Consider the following 21,073-nt stretch of genomic DNA (forward strand, 5'->3'; position numbering starts at 1 on the left):
AACGCCGGCCCCCAGAGCGAGCTCTTTTTACTCTGGTTAACTGCAGAAGACGTCCTTGGTCCGATCGCAGTGGCCGTGTGGGTTTATAGGGGCGTGCCATATTGGACAAGATAGAAGGGCCCCTACCATGCAAGATTTTATGGGCCGTGCATAACGCTTTAAATTTCACCCGCTCCTTAACCGGGAGCCAGTGAAGCGTTTTCAGGGCAGGAGCAGCTGAATGTCTTCTAGGAACCTCCATCAGCAGTCTAGCGGCTGCATTCTGCACCTGTTGAAGGGTCCTAAAGGTCTCTTCCGGAGCGCCAAGGAACAGTGCGTTCCCGTAGTCAAGTCTCGACAAGATTAAACCATGAATCAGAAGCTTCCTGGATGGATTGGGGAGCAGTGGTAGCACCTTACGCGCTGACCGCAACAGGCCAAAACACACCCCTGCGGTCTTCCTAGCATGTGTCCTAAAGGACAGGTCTTCCTCCAGCCATACTCCTAGGCTCTTAATCTCCTTCTTAGGAGATGTCGGGTGACCCAGAGACCGAGGCTAGCAACTGGCGATGAGCGAAGGCCTAGATTTGCCTAGCAACATAAGCTCAGTTTTCTGTCCGTTGAGCTTAAGGGCAGAGTGGGACATCCAACAATGGACGTTGGCAAGGCAGTCATGAAGAACCTCTGGTTGTTCCGCCAGCTGGGTAAGGCCTACAACCAGCTGAGTATCATCAGCATGATCTTCACTCCTGAAGGGGAGACCACTCTCTCAAGTGAAGTCATATAGACGTTAAATAAGGTAGGGCTCAATGATGAGCCCTGCGGGACTCCACATTGAAGAGGGAACAGGGTCGACTGCTCTGCCCATTCCCAGACTTGATAGAAGCGGTCAGAGAGGAAGGACTCAAACCATTTGAGGGCCATCCCCGTGACACCCACCTCTGACAGTCGTTGGAGGAGCACCTGGTGACTCATGGTGTCGAAGGCAGCACTCAAGTCCAGGAGGATCACTGCCACTGACCCCCCCGTATCAAGAATGCTCCTTGCTTCCTCCACCACTGCCAATAAGGCCGTGTCCGTCCCCTGACCAGGGCAAAAGCCCGTCTGGGAGTCTCCCAGCAAATGATGGGATTCTAGGTGGTACGAGAGCTGGCGATTAACCATCTTTTCTGCGATTTTTGAAAAACCGGGCAAAAGGGAAATAGGCTTAAAATTGGCCAGATTCGGGGGATCTAAGCCAGGTTTTGTCAGCAGTGCTTTAACAACTGCTTTTTTCCATCTCTGCGGCACCGTGCCCTGGGAGAGGGAAAGGTTGATAAGATCTGTAAGCGGGGCAGAAAGAGTGTTTGCCACTTGTTTGAGCCATTTCATGGGCACCGGGTCGCTCGGAAACCCACTCTTCATCCCTTTCAGAACTTTTACGACCTCCTCCTCGGAAAAAGGGCCAAAAGAGGACAGCTCAAAGGGACATATTCCTGGGCTAGAGTCCATCTCCAGATTCTGAGATGTCGCAGGCAATGAAGACAGAATCTTCTCTATTTTGGAATCAAAGAAGTCTGCCAGCTCTTCACATTTTTCTTGGGGGTTGTTGTGCACGACTGGAGGAACCGGAGCCTTCAGCAGTTCCTTAAAAATCTTAAAGGATTCCCCTGATGAGTTACTCGCCCTATCAATCCTATCGCTGAAATAACTTCTTTTGGCATCTTTCAAGGCAGCTTTATACTTCCTCATCGATACCTTGTAGTGTTCTCGACTTTCTTCCGTCAGCTTTCTCCTCCATGCCCTTTCTAATCTTTTACAGGGTGTTCTGAGACCCCTAAGTTCAGGGGTGTACCAGGGAGCGGAACCAGCTCTTCTTTCCCTAATGGGCCTTTTCTTTTCCGGAATTAATAAGTCAAGGGAATTGATCAACCAATTTCCCACATGCTGATCAGCAGTGATAGGGTCAGAGACCGAAGGAGGGCAGGTTCTCGCTAACTCAGCCGCCCAGTTATCCACTGGCAGCCTAGACCAGAGCCGTTCAACTGAATACCGTCTAGGTACAGGATCTCTCCCCTTCCCCAACTGCCATTTGAGGGGGACTAGACAATGGTCTGTCCAGGGAAGAGGCAGGGGCTGAAGGGATTGAAGATTCTCTGAGTTCGTGAAGGCCACATCCAGCTGATGACCTTTAAAATGGGTAGCTCCGACGTTAACAAGATGCAAATCAAGTGCACCCAACATGCTTTGTAGCTCTCTCGCCACTGCATCACAGGGATCATCGAAATGCAGGTTGAGATCCCCCAACACTATAAAGTTGGAGGAGGCGGCAGCTAGTTGTATCACCACCTCAAGGAAGGAGTCTATGAAATTTCCTATCGCTGCAGGAGGCCGATAGGCGAGAAGGCCCGAGATTGAGATGGTGGACGATATGCGTAGCGAGAATGGACAGCCTTCAGAGTTATCAATACCGCAATCTACCGCTTTACATACATATTTGTCTCTGTACAAAATGGCAACTCTTCCCCCTCTCCCCTCCGGCCTATCTAGATGAAACATGAGATATCCCGGAGGGAGGGCTTTAACAATATCAGGTCCTGAGCAAGAGGTCAGCCAAGTTTCCGTAAGGAGGAGGGCATCCAAACTGTGGTCTACAATCAACGAGTTTATTTCAGTGGCATGACAGGGTAATGACCTGCAATTAAGCAAAGCCATAGAAATCTGGAATCGATCTGTGGGTGGGCTACCAGAGCCACATAGAAGGCAGTTTTTATAAGAGGTACTTTCTGCCCATTGGTAGATACAACTAGGATGTCTGGGGGCGCGTAGCGACAATAAAGTATCACTAGAGTACCTGCAAGTTGAATCCGTAAGTCAAGCAGGGTTGGGCAGAGTGACATGCCCTGTGCCCGTCTGGGCCCGGACGGGCACAGACGGGCTTGAAACTGGCGAAACCCCAGGCGACGTTCCGGCTACGACGCTGCGTGATGGCGCTGCGCGTCAGCATGGCTGTCTAGCCCTGTCTTGCAGGCAGGAAGAGTGGAAAATGGCTATTATGTGCCAGGGGTTACTACCCCCCACTTTGTGAGTAGGCAGGAACCAGTGGCACCTGGGTGGCCTAGGGCCTGGTCCTGGCCGAGGGCAGCTGGAGAGTACCAGTGGGGTAGTCCAGTTAGTCCCTACCATAGTTTTAGAAAGAACCCCAGAGGTTCACCTCGGCGTAAAACAGGAGGGTGTCCCTGCAGTGGCGGGCCCGCGTCAGTGTTTTATCGCCCCAAGCAGGGAAGCCCTTCACGGTGGTGATTGGTCTGCCCTGCGTTTTGACTGGAAGGGGGTTGTGTTGGACTTGGCCTTTAAGGCAGGTTCACCCCTAATCTTTTTGCTTTAGATCTGTGATCTGTATGGATGATTTTCTGGGCTGTGCGCACTTTTTCCCTGTGTCCCAGAGTACAGTGCGTGCATGTAGTTAGGCTGGCCTGCTCTCCCACAGGAATGCATGGGGAATGCCTGTGTCCCTGGTAGTTCCTGATGCGTGGGGAGTGCATGCTCGACTTTGGTATGTGCGAGCTCGTGGGAATGAATGCTTCGCAACGGTGTATGTGGCATGTGTGTGTAATGTGTAGAAATGCCACTTCTAGGACTTGGCATATTAATGTAAAATATGCCTGTTGTGTGATTGGCTGGAGCTGGCTGGTGAGCCTGGCTCCAGGAAGGCTGGACGGGTCTGCCCGGTGGTGAGTGTGAGATTAGCATGTTGATGGCCTGGGAGGAGTGCACCTGGTCCCTGATGGGCCTGGACTTTCCCCACACAATGCTGGCTCCACCCCCTGTAGTGCGACTGATGTCCCTAGCCCTGCCAGTGAATGAAATGGGTGGTTGAGCTATCAAGGGTACTTCAAAACCAGCTGCGACTGGTTTGCCCCCACCCTGCACCTACAGACAAAGGGAATTTACTGTATAAGAAGGGGCTGTGTCCCCATACAATTGGGTTCTTGGTTCTGTTTTGGATCTTTGCCAGAGGGGGCTGCTGCTGCTGCTTGGGCCAGAAGGACCGCCACGTGGCTTGTCTCCCTGCCTGGAGACCCAGTGTGCTTGCTCTGGCCCACCTTGCCCCCCTGCCTGCCTCCAGACCCTGCTTGAGCTTTGCTTTGGACCCCTAGCGCTGTGGGAGCTGGATTCTGTCCTCTAGCGCTGGGGAGCACTTTACTTTTGCTCTTGGCGCTTGAGAGCGCCTTATTTTCCTTTTAGCACTGAACGCGCTTCTCTTGGCGCTTGAGAGCGCTTTACTTTGTCCCTGAGCGCTGGGGAGCGCTCTTTGTGCAGCCGGTGCCCACCCGGCATTGGACCCAGATTTGCAGTTTTTCGATCGAGCGAGTGCCCCCCTCGCTTTATATTTTATTTCCAAGCCGGTGCCCACCCGGCATTGCCCCGTTTTATTTGATTATTTAAAAGCCGGTGCCCACCCGGCATTGCACCGTGTTTCACCGCCGCAGAACCGGGCCGAGAGAAAGCAGCCGCTGACGTCATCGCCAGGCCGCGCTGGGATTGGCCCAGCCGGCCGAGCCTCCCGCCGCGTCACCGGGGGAGGAGCCGAGAAGCAGGAAGCAGCCTGCCGTGTCCTCGAGGCTCCCCGTGTGAAGAGGAGCCCCGCGCTGCGGAAGAGGTGAGCCGGCAGTGCTCCTGCCCCCGCAGCACCCGCGAGGAACCGGTGAGTGCGGGGACAGGGTCTTTGGTCTATTTAGAGCGGCCCCGGTTGGCAGAGGGCCGCTCCAACGACGCCCAAATCTCTATGTTTAGGAGTCCCGAGGCTCCTGGGGGCAATTTGAATCTACGAGCCTGAGAGGCTCCAGGCATCCCCGTTTTCGAGTCCCCCGTGAGGGACTCCCACGATGCCCAGAGTTGATGTAGAGCCACAAGGGGCTCAGAGGGCATTTCCTTACTTTGCGAGCCCGGAGAGGCTCGATTGCCGGCACCCTTGCTCCTCGAGCCCTGAGAGAGGCTCCTGCGTGCCATATTTGTTTTAGAGCCCCAGAAAGGTTCTTGAGCACCCATATGTTTAGAGCGCTGAAGCTCTTAGGTGCCAGCACCTGTGTTCTTGAGCCCACGAGGCTCCAACGTTGCCCATCTGTGATTCACAACTGTCCAGCACTTAGTGGACAGTTGCTACGTTTAGGCTTTGTGTTCTGTGCTGCCTGCGCAGACCCCCTGACATTGAGACTCAGGGCATTCAGCCCCTTGCGAGGCCAGTTGGCCTGAGGGACAATCCTAGTGTTGTGCTCTGTGCACCCTGCGCATTGTAATTTACTGATGTATGTGATTCTTGCGCAAATGTTCTAACCTGCACCTCTGAATGTGTTTTAATGCCTCATGTGCAATTGTTGATGTCCCATTACCTTTGCTAAAAGTGACCTGCTTAGGTATTTTATGTTTATCTCCTTTGCTAAATGTGACCTGCTTAGATGATTGTTTAGGTTTCCTTCCCTTTGCTAAAAGTGACCTGCTTAGGTGATGGTATTCCTTCCTTAGGTCCTGATGATAAGGTCCTAGTTCCCTGCGTGATTTTCCTACAGTGTTTAGGGTTGCGTAGGAGGTATTTACTCTTTACCAGTGATTACTGGTTGTGTGCTACATGTACTATTTTAGTGCTAGTCATTATATGTTTATGTGCCAAGTGTATACCTACAAGTATTATTTCTAACAAGTGCCTACCCCTGACAGTGGTCCATGTGGCCCTGTCCTGTACATAATCCCTTGTATGTTCTGCCTGTGCCTGTTGGCACATTGTAAAGTTTTTGTGTTATCTAATGTGTTTTTACTATAATACAAAGGCTATTTTGTATATAACCTTGTGTGGAGTTTCCTTTGTGGTGGGCCTTGGGTGTTGTTGCTGGGGTGCGTGCGCAAATACTTAACTCATACCGCCTCCAAGTTTAGCCTTGCTGCTCGCGCCACGTTACCTAGAGGGTGAGCAGGGGTTATCTTGGCGTGTAACTCCCTTGCCCTGACTTAGGAGTGGTGGTCTCTGACTGACTTTGGCGTGAGCCCTGGCCAGCCAGGGACCCCGTTTATAACACCAACCACCACATCAGAACCGTCATTTACTCAGGAGAAATGGTGGCCCTGATCCTCTTCCACCTCTCAGCAGCACCTGACACTGGATCCCATTCCACCCTTATCAAGAGGCTTCATCAGATTGGAATCCAAGAAGACGCCATCAAATGGATTTTCCCCTTCTTCACTGAAAGAACCCACAGGATCCACATTCCACCATACACCTTGGAACCCAAGAAAATCATCTGCAGGATCCCTCAAGTTTCATGCCTCAGCCCTAAGCATGAGCGAATTTTGCGGATCTCGCGTTCGCGAATTTTGCGGATTTGCGGATTCGCAATCCGCAAAATCCGCGAATTCCCGCGAATTTGCGGATTTTTTTTTTTTTGTGTTCGCCCGTGTTTCTGCCAGTTCGCGAGGGTTTTGTACACTTTCGCAAATTGCGAACTTACCTGTCGGGTCGCAAGTTTCGCGAACTTGTTGTTTCTACGTGTCCAGCCTGTTTGGGACACTCTTCTTCATCACTGCCACTCTATGTCACCACTGCCACTCTCTGACTACTCATGCCACCCTCTGGCCCACCCATGCCACCCTCTGTTTCATCACCACACCCTCTGGTTGTCCAGTGTACATTATTTTCGGCAAAGCAAAGCACACCTTCCCTGCCTCAAGTGACCTGAATTAATTTGGGGCTGATTAATGTGTCACAGAATATTTTTTTAGCTGGCACCTGCTTCCTTAGTGCGCCCTGATTAGTGATCTTTTGCACTTGCTAAGTGCTTTCATTGTTGCAAAATTAGTTACAACACCTGCCCTGCCCCAACTGACAATAATGAATTAGGGGCTGATTAATGGATTTTAACTTCCAGCCTGGCTCCTGCTTGTCTCCCTTAGCTGTAATTCAGGACCTTTGTGGCATATGTGTAACTATTCTGAGGTTCAGAGCAGGGTCACATATTAGTGTCAACTGGCAACTGAACTCTGGAGGGGCCCCTCAGGAAGCACTACAGGAAATGGCTACTAATGATGAGCCTGAACTTTTGAACCTGGTAAGTAGTTACTTTCAGTTTTGCTAAAATCGTATTTCTGCAATTTTGCACTTATTCGCGGGGCGCGAACTCACGCGAACAGTGCGAGCAGTGCGAGCAAAATCCGCTTTTCGGGTTTTGCGGGAGATTCGCAAATCTCGCGGATTGCGGATTTCCCGAAAATCCGCAAAATCCGTGAGCGGAACGGATTTTCCGCCCATGCCTACTCAGCCCCACACTGTTCAACACCTACATGACCCCCTTGACCAACATCGTCAGAACCCATGGACTAAGCATCATATCCTATGTAGACGACACCCAGCTCATCGTCCACCACAAGGGCCAACTTCCACGGGTGCATGGAGAGTGGTTGAAAAGGAACAGCCTAGAACTCAACACAAACAAAACTAAAGTGCTGATCTTCAGGAACAACACCCCCCCATGAAACGACTCCTGGTGGCCTACCAAACTAGGAACCTCAGCCACTCCAAAAGCCCTTGCCCGCAACCATGGAATTGTCCTGGACCACAAGCTCACATGAAAAGCCTAATCAATGCAGTCTCACCCCTGCTTACTCACTCTTTGCATGCTCTGGAAAATCTTCAAATGGCTCCCTGTCAACTCTACATAAACCATCACTCAAGCCCTAGTCACCAAGTGGCTAGACTACAGCAACTCACTCTATGTAGGAATCACCATCTACCTCCTGAGGAGACTGCAGACCATACAGAACTGAGAGCCAGACTCATGCACAACCTCCCCAAACAGACCGACATAACACCTCACCTCAAGAAGTTCCACTTGACCGGCAGTCCTCTGAAAGTCAAGCCTGCGAAGCCTCACCGAATCTGGACTAGTGGAAAGCAGTAAGGGCCCACTGGGGAAAAATCTCAAGAAGGTAACATTTTGACCAAGTCCTACAGCCAGGCGTATCAAAGCAGGGCACCATTGCAGTCAGCCTAAAACTTTGATTTTTTCCGGGTCAAGTATAACCAGATGTCCAGAAGTGTCACTGTTTGTTTCTAAGCACTAGAACGTGTTTATAATTTAAAAATTTATATCTCTGGTTTTCTACATTAGATCTTCATGGTGTGGGTGTAATTCTAAAGATAAAAATATGTCCTACTTTTATAGAGTAGTGTGGGATTATTGTGTGCTGTGTCTTATTTCTTCACTGTCTTGGTATTTTAAAATGCTTCTCATGGCCATCTCCTAAGTTAAACCTTATTGCTCAGGGACAGCTACCAAGGATTGAGAGAGGGAATAATTTACAGTGGTCCTATTTAGGACCCTTTGTCGTGTTCATGGCCCTGTTGCTGGTTTTAGGAGCCTTCCTACTATTCACTATAAACCACTTTCCAACATTTGGTGTCCAGCGGTGTGGATATGGATGTTTGTTTAAATTACACCTTACAGTTAGGTCAGTGAGATCTTTAAAAATCCTCTAAATTGCCTTGGATTAAAGCATTTGACTGTTGAATTTTTAAGATTTGGACTAAACTGATTTTTAATCCATTGTTTGATTTTTCTAAAGTTGTTTTAAGTCTGACTGGTAGCTGCCATGACCCAAACAACTCAGAGTGGCTGAGCTTAGGGTTCCTTGTAAGGCTTACCTGCTACTAACAAGATTAGGAAGGCAGCATTGGTTAGGTTCCTTAAGGCCTAGGAAATACCAGATCCAGAAACTGATAACGACGGTGGATGATAATCTCCTTTCCCTTTCCTCTAGCACCTTGTTCATGCTTCTTGTGGATGGGGAGGATGAGCTGCCCAGTGTAGGGCTCCTTGTGAGCCCTATGAGAAGGGGAGTTGATCCTAGCTGAGAAGAGAGGGAAGACAGTGACAGAAGAAATGGCAGCAGTGATAACGATGAAGAGATGGAGGTGTCCCGGGGGGTAGGTCTAACCCAAGCTCCCCAAGGGAATAATGCGCGGGTCCACAGAGGGAGATGACATTGACAAATGGCGCACAGTATTTGAGAGTGCCCTTGAGATGTGGGAGATCTGCCACAAGCATTGGGGTTCACGCTTGTGGTAAATGATTCCAGTCGCTGTGAGCGGGGTGAGGCGAAATCCTACTCTCACATGAGGCAACGCTTAGTTGAGATATTTGGGGGTATATTTACAAAGAAGTTATGGAGTGCAGTGTTAGCATTTTTGGCTTAACGCCACGCTCCGCCACTTCTGAAATGCAGGGCTGCACCATATTTACAACAGTAGGGTGCAGCCCTGTCTTTCCCCATGCGCTGGCGCTAATTGCAGCTGTTTAGCACCAACACAATAGTGCAACGGTTCCTGCGTTGGGAGAGTGATTGTTTATGTGCAGGAAGGTGTCCCTTCAAGCACATAAACAATATTAAATGGTGATTTGTAAATTGTATGTGTGTTGATTTTTGCATCAGACATAGAAGTTGCAACTCATTGTTTTTAAAATTATTGTTTTTGTGCAGGAAGGGGAACCTTCCTGCACATAAATGATCAATTATGGCGTTTTACTTTTTCGATATGTTTTGACCACTGCAGCACACATAGAAACAGCAAAAAAGAGGAGCAATAAAGCATTTCTCCTTGTTGCGCCACGTTAAGACCAGGTTTTTTTTTGGTCTTACTTTTTGATCTGCCCCATATTTACACCACCCTTGTGAATATGGGGCAGCATCAAAATCGATGGGTGTTGCTGCAGAACGCCCACCGCAACATCCATTGCCCACCCCGTTCATGCTTAGTATAGCATGAAAGGGGGCTTCATTTACAAGGCAGCGTTAACCCATGTTAAGTGCCTCAACACTGCTTTATAAATAAGGTGAACCTTGTATCGCTACAGGAATATCCAAACAGTGTTGTTCCTATGGCGATAGGGGCTGGTAAATATGCCCCTTGGTCTGAACACAGAACAGTACAAGGTGGCATGCAGGGAAACCCAGAAAGTGAACACCCGTCTTGGGTGGACTATGTGGATGTCTCAGAGAAAGAACTAAGAGGCTGGATTGATGGTAACCAAGTAGACACATATGAGGGGTTGTGTAATTTCTTGATGAAAGAACATAGTTTGACTCATTGTGTGCACAACAAATGACAACAGTACCTAACGGACTCTAAGCTATCTTTTCCAGGGAACTAGGAACCTGGTTTTCAAGTCAGCACGGGGCTTGATCAAAAGAAGGGAGGACAGGCCTCCCCTAGGGAAAAGCCCCGGAGAAAGAAGGTCAAAAACAGATTGAGTCCTCCAAAGCCCTATAAAAAGCTAAACAAGGAGGGGGACCCAGAGCCAACCCAAATTCAAAGGAAGGGGTACCAGGGAAAGAGTGTTAGGGTCTTTGACCCCTCAAAAGTGAGAAAGTGCTTTGACTGTAACAAGCCAGGGCACAAGAAGGAAGATGCTGTCTGCACCAAGGAGTTCCCCGCTGGTGGCTAGCCCACAAGTGTGGAGAAGTGTGGCTCAATGGTTAGAGCGGCAGACCCTGATGCAGAGGTCTGGCCCGGGACCAGGGTTCAATTCCCCGCCTCGGCGGGTCTTGGGCTCAAATTTCCCCGGACCTGACAATTCTCACCTCAGTGCCTATTCCCATCATGGAGTCCTACTCTGCAACTCTGGGCAATAGCTTGCTTAATCTCCACGACGGCCCCTTGCAGTGGGGTGCCTGGCTTTCACCTTGTGGATGCCCAGTAATGGGTTATCTCACAGGAGAATACCTGGACGGGTCCCCTAAGCAAGCGCTTAGATACCCCCGGGTGATACAGCGCTATATAAGTGCATGACATTTACAATTACATTTACATTTACAAGGGTTTCTAGTGTAGGTATGGGGGGTGGGGAGTACCCCCAAGCATGCATAAATATAGGCAGAGGTCTAAAATCATTTGGGCTGAAGTGGAGGCTATGAGAGACTCGGTTTTGGGGTTTCACCCCCATCAGCCAGGATAGCTGGACTCCAGTGGCATGGAGAGCATGGGACCCCCGTCTGGGCATACCCATCCCACACAGGTTGAAAAATGCAAAAAGAACAATGAATGGACAGAATGCAGAACAATGTCCTACATTCACCCCAGGACAGAGATCTGGGCCTAAATGCATCGTTTTTTTCTCTCCTTGACATTCCAGTTTCAACCCAGCCATATGCAAATCAGTCTTGACCCTTGGCTCAATGGGAACAGTCCAGCCCAAACGGTCAAGCCAGGTCTTCCCTGGATTTGAAACGAGCATCCTAGGACCGATTTCAGGGTTTCACCCCTCATCAGCCAGGATAGCTTGACTCCAGTGGCATGGAGAGCACGGTTCCCACGTCTGGGCATCCCCGTCCCACTCAAGGTGACAAATACAAAAAGAACAATGAACAAGAACATGCAGCAGTGGAGCCAATATTAGATTATTAGAAACTGGAAAAACTGCTGTTACAAGGTCCATGGAAGGTGTTAGTGCAAACCGCCTTCACTGGGTCTTTTTTTGTTTGCATTGTCATTGTCTATGAAAAAAAATGTCATTGTGCGTATGGGTACATGCATGGCGGTAATCTTGTAATGGCTTTTCTTATGTTTTAGGGGACACCATTACAAGTTGGCTGGAGTGCATGCACTTACACCATTCGTGATCATCACATAAAAGACAAGAAAAAATCATTACATGATAAAAGATACTCTTGTTGCTTTCTTGCAATGTTTTAAAACCAATAAAAAATGACTGTTCATTTTATTAATAGCAAGAGACTGCACTGGAGTAGGCAAGCATCGGCAGGAGAAATTGGAAATCTATTTTAAAAAGTGTAGAGGGTCGCAAAAAAGGGAAAACGCTTTTAAAGTATGGAGTTGGATAAAATTTAGTGTCTCGTGTACAGCAATGGAAGGTACTGACATCACCAGTGGAAGGATAAAACTACACAGTAAATCATAACATAATTTGACAGAAATAGTCCTCTCCGTAGAACATAACAAGAATAGGTAGGTAACTCACTAGATCTGAAGCAGGGAGCTGAGATAAACAAATACATCATTGATGAATGAGCAAGGGGCAATTCTAAATTCTACTGTAATGACATTGGTTACAATAGGCATGCCAGGAGGCAGCTAGAGCTGGCTATATGGCTTTACCTTTTTCTTTTAAACAGAATAGCTTTTTTTTGGTACAATTCTTAGTGCTTCCAAGAATTTCCGGATCCCGAAATTACAGCAAATTGGTTTAATCCATTTCTTTCTCGGGGCTGGTGTATGCCAGACAATAGAATAGCATATGTGCAAGATTTTCTTTACTGTTTAGTGTGTATTAAGTTCAGTAGGCCTCCCCACATCAATGGGAGCAGAGAGCCCTCTGGTCGCCTTTGACGTAATCTGGAGGATGTTAAAACAGAACTTCATGTACAGCAGGGGCGGATTGGCACTACGGGCATTCGGGAATCGGCCGAAGGGCCGTTGTCTCAGTGCCCTCTTTTGGGCCGTTTTTTTTCTCCCCTTTCCCAGTTCACTGAGAGTGCTCTCTGCTATCTGTGGACTGGGAAAGGGGAGAAAACAAAATGGCCCACAGAGGGCACGGAGACACAGAGACAGAAATTAAAGCGCTTCACTGTGCGCTATACAGTGATTATTAGCTGTGGCCTCTACTTCACCCCCTGCCCCTGCAAAGCAATAACGCCAAGGGTGGGCTGGGGAGGGGTGATTGTTTGCGAAAATCGGCCTCCCTGGGGGCCAGGTGTTGCACAGGCCTTGAGCCATTTTCACCTCGGCCCCCCTGGGGCCCACGCAGCCAAGAAACAGTGTTAATCTTAACAACTCGCCCACAGCCCCTCAGATTCAGGGCATAGTGGGAGGAAGGATGGGTCTGGCTGTGGGGGCTAGGTGATGTTTTGAACTTGCACCATCTTCACCTTAGCCCCCCCCTGGCTACCTTGGATGACCCAGCAGCTGGGTTTTGTGCTCCCCTGCCAGGACTTTGCCCTGGGGCCTGGAGGGCTGGGGAGGGCTGATTAATTTACTAATTGCAGGGACCATACTGCTGTTCATGTGCTCCTGAGCTAAAGGTCTGAGGAAGGCTGAGTAGGTTAGTAATAGCAGGGGCTTCCCTTCTTTTCAGGTGCTCCTGCGCTGGAGGGCTCGAATAATTTTGTGACAGAAAGGGGCCTTGCTGGTTTTTTAGTTGCTCAGCATGTAGGCCATTGTCAACTTGGCCCTGTGTCCTGTGCAAGAACAGTATCCTCCCACTTTCATTCCTTGTCTGTGCATAGGCATATGTGGCCTGATGCCAGAGTTGCAGAGATGGGCATTCAAGTTTGAATCCCAGCGTCTGCTCAACAGCCTGTGATTCTGGGCAGATCACTTCTTCGCCCAGGCCCTTAAATAGAAAATCGGATCATGTGTACTGTAATTGGTACTCATGAATAGAACTCAAATAGCCTTTGTCTTGGGCTGAATTTACACTATATAAAACTGTCAAATGGTAAAACAACAATAAAAAATAACCATTTGTTCATGCTTTATGATTCTGCAAAGGGACCATGATAATTAAAGAGGACACTTTATAAAAACATGTCCATATTTTTAACACACCTTTTCCGATACAAAATTTCCATTTAATTCCCCTTAGTGCTTCACTGTCTGGTTTTCTTATGTTGTGGAGGCTGTGCTCTGACACCTAAGTCATTCGGCACCTCTTGTTGAGTGCACCATTCTACTTCTATGTTCTTTTTGTTATTCTGGGAGAGTCTAAGCTTGCACTAAGATAACATGTCATAGTATTCATAATTTCCAGTGACTCCCTCCTCAATGGGGGATCTTGTTGGGTGATGTTTGTGGCCTTCCTTTCCCTCCCCAGCTCCTGCCTCACCTCCATATGGACACATCCCTTACTCACTGCCTGCATGAGTTGGAAAACAGCAGGCCAATAGGTTTCTGTCTCACTGCTCTGACCACACCCCCTTTCTCAGTCAGCCAGTAAGACACAGTTTCTGGATTGACGTGGGGGTAAGAATTCATAGATTTCCTTCCCGCCTCCTGATTACCATGCCCACGTTAGCCAGGTGAGGGACGTAAAAGCAGCTTGCCAGCAGCTTTCATCAGACAACTTCAGGTTGGACTCCACAGCACCCACCACCAGGAGGATCGTATCCAGAAGTCGCAGCAGGAGATAAAAGCAAAGACCTGCCCAGCCCTCAGGTGCCCAGAAAACCTGCTTCAACAGGCTGCTGCTTCAGCCTACATCTTCATCTCCTTAGGTGCCAACCTTTTCCTATCCTTCCCAGGTGGAAGGAATACATGTGTAGGCCTTCAGTGACCCAGTCCAACTCCTAAGGCTCAGGAAGAAGACAGTTGTGACCCTCCCATACAGAACTACAGAGTGTTCACCCAGCCTTTTCTATTTGGTTACTCTTCTATCCAGATGCACCACACTGCCAAAATCTACCTCAAGAGGGGCCATCTAATCCCCTTGGCATCCCACTCTCCACAGGGCTGACCAAAGTAGGCCGAATAAAGCAGTACTCAAAGCTACATCTAGTGCGCCTCAATCGTCCCACCGAATCCAGAAAATACTGCACTAGGCTCAGTGCAGTAGGTCTTCCTCAAAGCTATTCTTGACTTGCCACATCCAGCACCCAGAAATGCAATGTGTTGCTAGCCGATCCCTTCCTCTGAAGAAGGAGCAGGTAGGAACCATTTTGTTTCTCATTTTTTTGCACAATTAACTGATTTATTTGTGTGCCAGTTAACAATTTAACTCTATTTTAAAGGCCTCATCCAAAATGCAGACAAGGGGCATATTTCTCTATATGCCAAAAATATAATTTACTAAGTTTTGGTTATTTTTTGTTTGTAGTTTGTAGGTCATTCTGACAGAGAAGACCAGAGTTATGAAGACAAACCACTTCCAGTAGAAGAATTTGACCAAAAACCTGAGGCTGGGCCAACAAAGTGCAATACTTGCCGTGACTGTGCTGTCTGTTGTTACTCTATCTAGAACAAATAACTTCTTTTCAGCAGTGCCTATCCGCATTTGTATTTGGCATACAAATATGTCTTGACCTTATCCTGTACACAAGTAGCCTGTGAGAGAAGTTTTTCCAAACTGAAGTACATCAAAACCCGCCTAAGAAACCAAATTGGTCAGGAAAACCAGAAAGCCTTTATGCTCATGTCAGTTGAATGGAATGTGCTGTCTCAGTTGAAAATTGATGACATTATTGACTTAGTTGCAAAGAAAAGTGCATTGCTGCAGGATCTTTTGATTGAGTAATCCTCAGTCTCCCCATGGCCCAGACTTTAAAGCAGCAACAGATATGAATAAAACTGTGTTTTTTGTATATAGACAGCACCTGCTGGCTGTGAAATACATTTATGACTAGATTGTACAGATACATTTTTTCAGCATTCTTTACACCCCAGACTGCCTTTTCCTCGTTTGTGAATTCTTACTTTTGTTATTACATGTTCTATTCCCAGAGATTCCAGTCTTACCCTTTCTCCTTGACTTGGTACTAGATTTCTGGTTTATGTGATGATCAGAGTCTAGGACATAGCTGGTTAGGAAAGAGTATCCAGCGACATTGTGCAGGGCGTTAAGACAGCAAGTAAGTATTCAGTTATCTGAACTGCAGTGCTCCTAGTCTTTACCAATGTTACTTGCTCTATAAGCTTTAAAAGGCTTAATTTACTAAATATTTCTCTACAAATTAGACCTCAAAGAGTAACCAAAATGGTGTTTCATGAAAGGGCACGCCCCTTGAATGTAGGCCACGCCCCTTAAATGTAGACCCCGCCCCCTTAATGTGGGCCACTTTTTTCGTCAGTGCCCGGGCCAAATTGTGATCCCAATCCGACCCTGATGTACAGTGATCTTTAGGTCTCTCCTACACAGATAGGCATATGAGGATCTTTGGCTGTCGCTCTGCTGTTTTTGGAAGCACATATTCGTGCTTGTGGTGGCATCCACCTTGCAGGAGCGAGCAGCAGCGTGCATGCTAATTGGCTGTTGCTCGCTCCCTCAAAGTGGATGGTGCCACAAGCACGAGTGTGCTTGAAAACAGCTGCTGTGTCTTAGCGCGATCACTTTCACCACCGTGCTGCCAATGCTCTGCAGTTAAACTGTTGCAAAAGTAATGTGACCATTTTGAATTCACTCTGCTCATGACTGTTGCTGTGTCTGTTATTTATTTAATATTTATCTTTCAGTGTCTGTTCTCTTTCTTGTTTATAATGAATGGTGTCAAAGCCCGCATGTTATTTTGCACACTTGTCTGGAATTGGCGGTTCCTAAATAAATGAAAGAATGCCAAATCTACCCGACAATATGCAGATACCAAGTTCCTTCCCTTTGCACATATTATTATATTAACAGAGGTCCTGCTATGTATTAGAGAGCTAAGGTTTACAGCAGCTAAACTGAAAGACAGAGCATGGGCTTCTTGCCTGCCAGGGTCTCTAGCACAGAATATTTACCGCTTTCCCGAACTACTGGGCGAGATTAGCTCATAGTGTGTTTTGCCATTCATGTGGGCTCGTGCTGAAAGGAGGCAAGCTCTTTTCTAGTCCTTTCCCAGGCAATGGCTTGTGGCAGCATCCTGTGTGCCAACCTTTGCATGTCCAAGCGATTCACTGACAGACTGACTCATTCACTCTCACTGACGGACTCTCAGTGACTCACTCTCACTGACAGACTCTCACTGACTGACTCTCTCACTAACTGACTCTCCCACTCTCTCTCACTGACTGACTCACTCACTCACTCTCACTGACAGATGCTCACTGACTCACTCTCATTGACAGAATCTCACTGACTGACTCTCTTACTAACTTACTCTCCCACACTCTCTCAATGACTGACTGACTCACTCACTCTCACTGTTAGAATCTCACTGATAGACTGTCACTGACTGACTCTTCCACTCTCTCTCTCACTTACTGACTGACTCTCCCACTCTCTCTCACTCACTGATTGCCTGACTCACTCTCACTCACTGTCTGACTCACTCACTCACTCTCACTCACTGACTCACTTGCTCTCACTGACTGACTGACTCACTCTCATTGACAGACTCTCACTGACTCTCCCCCTCTCTCACTGACTGACTCTCCCACTCTCTCTCACTGACTGACTCAGTCATTGACTGACTCATTCTCACTGACTGGCTGTCTCTCTCTCACTGACAGACTCTCACTGATTCTCCCCCTCTCTTACTGACAGACTCTATTACTCTCTCTCACTCACTGACTGACTATCCCTATCACTCTCACTGACTGACTCTCACACTCACTCTCAATTACTTCAGGAACAACACCCCCCCATGAAGCGACTCCTGGTAGCCTACCAAACTAGGAACCTCAGCCACTCCAAAAGCCCTTGCCCGCAACCATGGAATTGTCCTGGACCGCAAGCTCACATGAAAAGCCTAATCAACGCAGTCTCACCCCTGCCTACTCACTCTTTGCATGCTCTGGAAAATCTTCAAATGGCTCACTGTCAACCCTACAGAATCCATCACTCAAGCCCTAGTCACCAGCTGGCTAGGCTCCAGCAACTCACTCTATGTAGGAATCACCATCAACCTCCTGAGGAGACTGCAGACCATACAGAACTCAGAGCCAGACTCATGCACAACTTCCCCAAACAGACCGACATAACACCTCACCTAAAGAAGTTCCACTTGACCGGCAGTCCTCTGAAAGTCAAGCCTGCGAAGCCTCACCAAATCTGAACTAGTGGAAAGCAGTGAGGGCCCACTGGGGAAAAAGCTCAAGAAGGTAACATTTTGACCAAGGCCTACAGCCAGGGGTATCAAAGCAGGGCACCATTGCAGTCAGCCTCAAACTTTGACCTTTTCAGGGTCAAGTATGACCAGATGTTCAGAAGTGTCACTGTTTGTTTCTAAGCACTAGAAAGTGTTTATTATTTAAAAATGTATATCTCTGGTTTGCTACATTAGATTTTCATGGTGTGGGTGTAATTTTAGAGATAAAAATAAGTCCTACTTTTATAGAGTAGTGTGGGATTATTGTGTGCTGTGTCTTACTTCTTGACTGTCTTGGTGTTTTAAAATGCTTCCCATGGCCATCTCCTAAGTTAAACCTTATTGCTCAGTGACAGCTACCAAGGATTGAGAGAGGGACTAATTTACAGTGGCCCTATTTAGGACCCTTTGCCGTGTTCGTGGCCCTGTTGCTGGTTTTAGGAGCCTACCTACTACTCCCTATAAACCACCTTCCAACATTTGGTGCCCAGCAGTGTGGGTATGGATGTTTGTTTAAATTACACCTTACAAGGGGGGGCGTGGCCAAGATGGCGGAGTGAGAGGACGCTTCTCCTCGCGGCTCCCCGATCCGACTAGGCCCAGGCCTTGGAAAATAGCTTTTTCTCCCCCTGCTGGCATTCAGCAGCGCCGGGAGAGGTGGTGGAGCCTGGAACAGCGACTTTGGCGAGGGGACTGGCCTCGGAGCGGTCCCGGAGAGGCCTGCCGAACGGCGATGGAGGTCGGGCCCGGGAGACAAGGGTGGCGAAGGCCGACCTCCGGGAAACAGAAGAAGGTGCCGCGGCCGACTGCGCACCGCGCTAACCCCCGGCCCAGTGTGGCTCGCAGAGGAGAGAAGGACTCTGCGGCGCCGGGGCTACCAGGGGTGAGGCTTGCGGTCCGACGAGTGGTTCTGTGCCGGAGGGGACGCTGCAGAGCAATAATTGAGGCCGCGGCTGCGGCCTAGCAGACCGGACACTTGCCAGGGGCGACCTGAAGCCGAAGGAGACAAAGCCCGGAGTTCAGCCCCCGGTCCTGAAAGCTGAACCACCTCCGGAGCCCCCCCCAGACCAAGAGACGAAAGAAGGTACGGAGGGGATCCTATGTGGCCTGGAGGGCTCCGGAGGTGAGGACTAACCTACGCTGGCCGGCCGGCGACTGCTACACCGGGGGCGCCGGAAAGCGGCTGTGCCGGAGTAGCCGCAGAGAGAAATGCCCCGAGAGGCCTCCAGTTGCCTGCCTGTTCGGGAGGTGTCGGGACGGGCCGGTGGGCCTCGCAGCATCGACCACAACCAGTGACTAACAGGGCCCAGCTAAGACAACGGGCAGAACGGCAGCACCTTGGGTCGCGGCTGCGGCCTACCTGCAAGGCCTCTGACGGAGGCTCCTCGAAGCGGAGCGTGCCCGCCTGCCCGAGGGGCTCACAACAGGGCGGGGGGCCCGGCGGTGTCGGCAGCGTCCAGAGACCGGTGGGGCCCAGCAGTGAAGGCGAGCGGAGCGGCAGATCTCGAGGTCGCGGCTGTGGCCTCACGGCGGGACCCCCGGTGGGGGGTCTCCAGAGCAGGGCAGGCGGGAACTGATCATTGGAGGAATTGCCCTACTAAGCGGATGTATGGAAGCTGCAAAGGAGTGGAAGACGACCCCTGCGCCCTTGCCCGGAGTGGATGCCCTGACACACACTGATTGCTGATGACGCAGCAAAAGGGGGACCCTCATTGTTAGTGTGTTGTGGGGGTTGGAGAATCCGACGACACATGCCCGACTGGTGGGACCTGCGGAGCTCCCAAGCACAGCCTGAAATACCGACAAGCCGGCGAGACCTGAGATCGCGGTGAGGCCGAACAGAAGGGCCACCGCAGATGGACAGCGGAGCGGACCAGACTTGGCCACTCACGGAGCCATCACCCTGCGGGGAGACGCTGGTATTCTACAGGACTAGAGACAAGTCTCCAATACTGAGAGTTGAGGCTGGAGCCCCCGTGGACCGCGTCTCTTGGTGGCACAGTGAAGGGCCGGCACCTGGTGGCGATGGACTACCTGCCTGCTAACGAGGCATCCCGCCGGCGGTCTTGAGGCGGTCGACTGGGGGCCTTCGTCCCTAGCAGTCTGGGGGCCACAGTGAGAGGCAGGTTCAGTGGCATCTGGCGGGGCTTCCCCAGTAGATCACAGGAGACGTCTGAAGAACCTAAAGTAGCGGAATAGGTGGAACTAGGGATCTAGCCCACATCCACACCACGATGGAAGGCAAAAGGGGTAGCAAGAAAGGTGACCGCACACTCCAAGAGATGCTCAACAGGACCCAGCAAAGAGGAGACAGGGGGCAACCGTCACCGAGCTCCGCCGGAGGATCGCAGAACATGAACGGAGGAGAGCCGCCGGTCACTAGGTTCTTCCTGGAATCCCTCTGTAGCACCCTCAGGGACGATTTTCAAACACTGAAGCAGGAAGAAGCGGGAGAGGTGCGAGAAGTACGCAGAGAAGTGAACAGCCTGGGGGAGCTGGTGGCCACCGTGGAGAGCACGAACCACCGACTTGATGATGAAATCGCACAGCTGCAACAGGAGGTGTTACGCCTACGGGACAAGCAACGGGATCTCCAAACACACAACGAGGACCTTGAAAATAGGTCTTGATGAAATAACATTCGGGTCCGTGGCGTTCCATCTACAGAAGAGGGCACGGATGTGGCCGGTTACCTACAGGATCTGTTCAGGGAGATCTTGGGGGAACCAGCGGAGTTTCCCATCTGGATTGATAGGGCGCACAGAGTGGGACCACCGAGGCGTGCGTTGGCACCACCACCAGACATGTTGGCATTTCTCCCAGACTTCCCATTGAAAGAGCGCATCTTGGCGGAGGCATGAAAGAAGCAATCCTTCACTTTCCGCGGCCATTCTGTTGTTCTATACCAGGACTTGTCCGCTTTCTCCCTTCGGAAGCGCAAAGCATTCAAGATAGTGACCGATATTTTGAGAGAGCACGAAACGTCCTATACCTGGGGCCAACCCTTCCGCCTTATCTTTAAGTGGAATGGCACGATGCACCAACTACGATCACTGCAGGAGACATGCGAGGTTCTGTGGATCACCGCAGAGGAGGAAGATGCAGCTACGCCATGTCAAAGGCGTGGCCCTAGAGACGGCTGGCAGAGAGTGTCGAGGAGGCGAGCCCCTACCACCCCTCTGAGACCAGACTCACCCACCATTAGAGCCAGCATGGCAAACGCCGTGTCCGAAGTGGCCAGAGACATGACTTCAAATGGTGATGTCGCGTTGACAGCATAGTAACACTCCGGGGGGAGAACATCACAGCCTTACTGATATTGCAGGTTTGG

The sequence above is a fragment of the Lissotriton vulgaris genome, chromosome 4_1, assembly GCF_964263255.1.
Source record: "Lissotriton vulgaris chromosome 4_1, aLisVul1.2, whole genome shotgun sequence".
Classification (NCBI taxonomy): domain Eukaryota; kingdom Metazoa; phylum Chordata; class Amphibia; order Caudata; family Salamandridae; genus Lissotriton; species Lissotriton vulgaris.